The sequence below is a fragment of the Crocodylus porosus genome, unplaced genomic scaffold (assembly GCF_001723895.1).
Source record: "Crocodylus porosus isolate Cpor-Errol unplaced genomic scaffold, CroPor_comp1, whole genome shotgun sequence".
NCBI lineage: Eukaryota > Metazoa > Chordata > Crocodylia > Crocodylidae > Crocodylus > Crocodylus porosus.
Window position 1 is genome coordinate 8,008,524 of NW_017728925.1, and position 6,623 is coordinate 8,015,146.

Genomic DNA, 6,623 nt, shown 5'->3' on the forward strand with positions numbered 1-6,623 from the left:
ACGTCCCCCAGAACAGCTGCGAGGCTTGGGGCGTGCTGAGGGGGAGGTTTGGAGGCACGCATAGCCCTTAAGGCAGGACGCTCATAGATACCCCAGTCTGGAATAGGGACAGGGACACCAATACCGTCCATTAGGGAACAGGCAGCCTCCACAATATATATATGTCATCAAAGTCGTGGCGGGCGAGATTCTGAGGGTGCTACGTCACCCTAACGTGACGGTAGGGGGCGCTAGGGGGTTCACGGCCGCCCCTAGCCGCCGCTCCCTCACACCACTCATGTATAACTTTCAAACAATGAACCAGCTCCTCCAGTGCCATAAACAGATGGTCTTGCAATGGACGGCATTCCAGGTGACACCAGCTGAAGTTCTGGCCCTACAGATTACTTTATCCACGCTAAAGAAAATATAGAGCCATGTAAAAATAAGTATAACATGAACCCCTCCCCCGGCAAACAAACCAATGAACCAGAAAAACCCTTGTTTCTAACCAAGATACAGTTTTTAAGCAACAAAACTGCACTGTACCTATTACATCATGTACAAATTCCAAGTGCTTAAAAGCCAGGAAATGAATAATTAAGGACATCATACATCTTTTATTGTCTACATAATGAGCATGAAAGGTGAAATCCTGGCGCCATTGAAGTCAGTGGCAAAGCTCTCGTTGACCTCAGCCGAGCTAGGATTTCACCCAAATTGTTTTATCTAGTTGAAGTAAATCTATATTTTTATCACAACTCCACAACCTTAACTCTGACCCCAAGTAGACAATATTTTATCAGTAAACTTAAAACATGACTACAAAACCTAACCTTTCTGAGGAGCACGCAGACTAAGAAGTCATGTTAGTCAAATGAAGCAACTGTGCATATATAAATACATATTTAGCCATAAATTAATCTTTACAACTGTTTTCTTATTGCATATATAGGACAGTATTCAAAAGTCCTTGAATTGGTAATGTTTTCAGCTTAACAGTATCCCTTAAAAGAAAATGTTTACACGCCAAAAGTGATACAATGAAAATAATATAAAAAAAGGAAAAAATCATGGGTTAAGCAGGAGGTTGTCTTGCTGAGATAAAATGTGACTTTTATTATACCTGATTTAAATGTATATGTTCATTATGTGGGCAGTGTAAGATTTCTGAAGTCCTTAATCATTCATTTCCTTGCTTTTAAGTGTGAGGGTTTTGCAAATGATGTGATAAGTAAGTACATTGTTGTCACTTAGCAACCTTAACTGGTTTCTGAAGTGAAGTTGTTTGTTTCTATAATAAATGAGCCTCTCAGATACCATGGTGATGAGCAAAGGAGACAGTGCATGCCTAGACAAAGCACTATCTTGATAAATATTATATCGCTTAGATATATAACACCTCCACAAGGGTGGACTATCTCCTTCCCCCCCTCTTAAAACATAGGGCCCTCATCCAAATCCTGCCGACATGAATAGAGAAGCTCCTGCTGACTTTGGTGGGCTTTGGTTCCAAGTCCTGAGTGCTTTCTTTTCTGTGCCCAGGCTCCAAATGCTCACACACTTGTCTCCTCTCACTCTAACTTAACCCTCCTGACACTTGTGTCTTAATCCCCAGTCAACCACAGCTGGATCATATCCTGTCCCATTGCCTTGGCTCTTTTGTGTGCCCTTCCAGTGATGCAAAGTGCCTGTAAGTCTGGTTTAACTGGCAGCAGCTTTCCCGCTCATCTTATAGACCCTTCTTCACTCTGATGGCACCTCCTCGTGCCAGGCATCCTGCCCAGGGAGATCTGACTGGGACAAAAGGAAGTCTTTCTTGTTGGGATAGGTCAAAGCCCCAGCATTCCCTACTATTCACAATCACCTTTTGGGGCCATAGGCAGTTTGGGACTAACAGCAGGCTTGTGGCTGCTGTAATATATATGGGAGGTTGTACACGTACTTGGCATTAAACTGGGTGAAAGAAGTTGACTCTCTCCCTGCCCTCAAAAACACTGGGCTGGGCACAGTTCCAATGAAGCTGATGCCACACGCTGATAGTTGCAACTCCTGCTTCAGCTCATCGGAGTTTCGTTGCATCTCTTCCCACAGCATTCACTCAACATCCGTAGTCTTTCTGCTCTCCTCCCCTCACTCCCATTGCTTGCGCTCTCTCAGTGACCCCTTAATTTACACTTCCATTTTGCCATCTGCTGTTGCCACTCCTTATGTTTAAATTGTGGTTTTAAATAAGGGTGAGCCATGTGAACTTCCGTTTTTGTTTTTAGAAATCACATCCATATTCATAGCCTACTAATCATGTTCAATAAATCAGAATTCATTGTGTAACATACTAACCCCTCATGTTGTTCCAGTTTTTAATCTTGTAGGAAAAGCAATCGTGTATGCAATGCACTTAAAGAGGTTGAATTGGGCTGTTGCATGTGTCTCATTGAGTCACTGCAATTGTTTGTAGACTATTGCCTGTGCCTCAGAATCTAAACTGTCACTTAAATGTATAATTATGCTTCTAGCTCGTATGATTATGAAAGTAACCTTCAAAGTGTAAATTGAGTACAGCCAATGCAATGACGTCTACATGAATCTGCAGATCATTAGGTCCATCTGTGAGATCAGACTGCTGGTCCATCTTGCTTGGCATCCTGTCTCCTTTTCCAGATGTTATAAACAGGACCTACATTTTTGTCTTTGCTGAAGCTTTTGTTTTCTCCAACTTTAGTTTCATGAGGACATTGTGCGGGAGGGGTGACTTTAAGGTTCTTGAAAGTAGGTTATGGGAGAGTTAAGGAGAGACTCTTCGGTGGAGCCGAGTAACCCTCTTGGTCTCATATGCTGAGAATTATTCCCATGCAGTCAGAAGAAGTTAACATAGTCATTACTGTATGTTGCAATAATGTTAAGAAATGACACTAGAAGCTATATTTGCTATGCACAAATGTAATTAGTCTTATGCAACTCAGGAAATATGTTGCATGTTCATGAGTGCCATGAGCTATCACCTCATGTAGTAGCTAAATGTTTGAGTATAGATGCGCATACAGAATTTTCATCACAGGCTTTGAGATGTCTCAGGATTCGTTAAGCCACATATCACTTGATACTACCAGTAGAGCTTGAGAAACAAGTGTTGAACTACTTTTGCAGAATGAAGCATGGGGAATTTTACTGGCTGACTCACTCAACGTTGGAGGCAGAAGCAGTAATACAATTTAAAGAGTTTGGACAATCTGCCCACCTTGCTGCCTAATCCACATACCCTTCACCCAACACTGTACTGCAGCTACAGCTAGATCCTTGTCTACTCAAAAACCGTGGGGGGAGATGACATCCCAACTCCTTCAGGAAGTGCTGATCAGTACAGCTCCATTAAGCTTCCTTGAATAACTTTAATTTACACCTACCAAGATGCTGGCCCCACATATTTCTTCCCCCACAGAAATAGAGCTATTATCGCCTGTAACAGATTTTGAGCTTCCTCCACTTAATAATTCAGTGGTGAACTTTAGAGCTGAGCTCAGTTGAAAAATAACTCACCGACTTGGTAAGTATAAAATCTCCATCTCTGCTGCCTTCACATCTCCCTCCTTCCCTCACCCCTGGCCCAGCCAACCTCCTACAATCTAAACATTCACTATTATTATTCACCGGAGCGAAAAAGAACGAAAAAAAAGTCATTTCCTCTCCTTGGGACGGTTATTGTTTTCTCTGCTCCCAGAGGTCTGAGGTCTCTGTCATTATATGTGATATTTTATAATAGGAACTGTTCTCCTAGGCACCAGTGAGTTCATCTGCAGGGATGTGCAGAGCCTGAAGATTCAAATTTACACCTCCTGGATGCAGCTGTAATTGGGACTCCCGGGAGAGGAAACCCTGACAAGTGACACAAATAAACCCTGCCAGACCCCCTCCAAGACCTGCAGCAGCAGAAATTCCCTGGAGGAATCTCGTGCCCAAATTACTCTTAGACAAATGCTTCTGCCATAACTGAGGATGTAGCTACCGATGGTCTGTGAGGTGTTTATAGAACACATTTACTGGGCTTATTTTCAACCGTTTTCTCCCAGTCAGTGAGAATGAGTTGCTGCTCTGGAGAACTGAAGCTGGGAGAAAAATCTAATCAAAACCCGTTACTGGAAGCTTTTGTTTATACACAACAGTCGTCCAGCCCTGGTTCTGAGGGTATAAGTAAAGCAAAACACCTCTCCTTTTGCATGCACATGGTTTTACTAGTAAAGATGTCCTTATGCCAGTATTCCTTATTTTCACAGGCAAAAGTGAATAAAGTACTTTAATGTTATTATGGATGAGTCCAGAGTGAGATCTGCAGTGGCACACAACTGTTGGTAAAACAAATGTATCCCTTAACTAAGTAGTGAAGCTACAAAAGCTGTGTCTTATGCAAGCTTTCTACAAAAATGGATGTCTTCATTCCAAATGGAGATGCTCCAGTTCAGCCACAAGCCCTGGCTTGATGAAAGAATCACCTGGTGAAACTCTTAGCACAAGGTTGAATTAGCAGATCAGTATGGGCTCTTCTGGTGTTAAAATCCAGGAATCCAGATGTGTATCTTGTTTTGGATATCCCTTAGAAAGTGTAGTGTGCAGGGCACAGAGCATGAGAGGGAGAGGGGCATGCCATTGTGGGTTCCAATCTGGGTGCTCTTCAGGGGTTGCCTGACCTTTATTATTTTCACCCTGACATTGCCTTCTAGTCCTCTCGAGTGGATTTGGAGGAGCAGGACTCCAGAGGAAGCTTCCATTTTAGGCCTCAGAATACATGGTGGCACAAATTCAGCTCTAATTTAAGCCCTTGCAGTAGACTTTTAATAACATACCTGAGTATGCTCACAGGTTAATGGTATTGCAATAATTTAGTGAGGCTTTGAAAGAGAACTTAAGAGGAAGATGGTGGATCCATTTCAGTCCTTCATACCTTAGTCCTTATCTGCCATGATACTGGTCTGTGCTCTGGAACGTCTGATCGTGCATCCATTCCCAAATGATGGCTTATACATGGGGCTAGTATGCTACTATACTGTTATGTAATATCTTTATATAACACGGAGTGGCCAACCCATAGTGCCTTGAGCTGATGAGGACCCTCGGATGCTATTGAAGTTTCATTACATAGCTCCTTTCATCATCTTTTTGCTTGTGGGAAGGTTTTCCAGGTGCAGAACTGGACTTGTGTGCATTTCCCCAGCTCACAAACAGAAGATGATTTAATTGCACAAGAAAATGTTCCCTCTAATCTCATTGAATTAGTCATCTCTCCCTCAGTCATCTCTCTATATTTTTGGTTAGAGAGACTGAAAATCTTAATATATCAATGACATTTATAACACATGTTAATATTATAAAACGTCAGTGCTCTATTTGCAGAAATGAATACTGATGTGATGGGAGCGTTTTATTATGTCAATGACTTTCATAATAAATATGATAAAAACTGTGTCATCTTTTATTTTCCCCCTAAATAAAAACAATATAAAACCACCTAACCAATTATCTCAAGGTTACTGCTCCGTTACCTAGTTAATTTATTCAACAGAGCTATTTAAAAAAAAAAAAAAAAAGTTTTGTAATGGGTTTTCATGCTTTCATCATCTACTGATTGATTTTGTATACTTATTTGTTTACGCAGGGCTGGACTATGATGCCTGTCATTCAGCACACAGGGGCATAAACGAGAAAGAGAAACCATGTGTATCTTTAAGTTGATAACCCTAGAGCTATTAGTCCTCCATTTCATGGACAGGTTCAAACAGTTTTAAAGGGCCGGATTTATCTTGTTTCTGGTTCGTATACTTAATGAAGGAAAGGTTTATAATTCCATGCGTGGTGAGCTCTGGAATTAAGTTAGAATCATGCAGCTCTTGATCTCCCACGTTCTACACAGAATTAGTGCCTGTTCTATGCAATACTTACAGGTATCCTCATTAAAGCTCCTCCATCTGTTTTAGATGCGTAAATCTCTATGTGCTCCTTGTTTCTGCCCACATCACAGCATTCCACCTTGCATGACTGTGTGGGGCCAACATGGATCAGGAGGTGAGGTGCAGGGAAGAAAGAAATTTCTACCCAGTTGCCTCCCCTCACTTCACACGCAACTGAGTGGATGTATTACAGCTATGGCCCCATCCTAGTCTTTGCATAATCAAACCCACAGTGCTCACTACTGAATACAGCACTGAATACGGTGAGTAAATGGGAGTGCTCCTACTGGAAAACAATGCTGACAACTCTAATATGTAGATCCACAAAATAACAAGGATAGACTGGGGTTACATCTTCAAGGTTTTATTTTTCCCGTAAGCGTGAGAAGTAAAACCTAATATTAGAGCGAATGAGAGAGAGAAGGAGAGAGAGAGAGCTGAGATGCTTATAAAATAACATTTTTGTTGGTGCCAAGATTTGAACAAAAATTAAATACCAACAAACACTGCAGTACCCATAATACCATTGTGAAAGGCAGCAGCACTAAGTGCTGTGCTTAGTAACATCTGCGTGGCTGGTCCCTAAGTTAGCATAAAACTTAGTGTTATACATTATGATAAGGGATATGTAATATATTATTACACACACACACACACACACACACACACACACACACACACACACACACACACACACACACACAC

General features: G+C 41.7%; 1 long non-coding RNA gene across 2 annotated transcripts in view; it reads left to right on the forward strand.

Moving 5' to 3' along the window:
- LOC109313861 overlaps positions 1 to 5,567 on the forward strand; it is a 9,717-nt gene extending 4,150 nt beyond the window's left edge. The window contains exons 2-3 of one of the 2 annotated variants that reach the window (XR_002102162.1): positions 3,419 to 3,523; positions 3,755 to 5,567. This is a non-coding gene — a long non-coding RNA (uncharacterized LOC109313861). The remainder of the gene's footprint in view (positions 1 to 3,418; positions 3,524 to 3,754) is intronic. The other variant, XR_002102163.1, reaches the window with a different exon arrangement.
- The last annotated feature ends 1,056 nt before the right edge of the window (positions 5,568 to 6,623 follow it).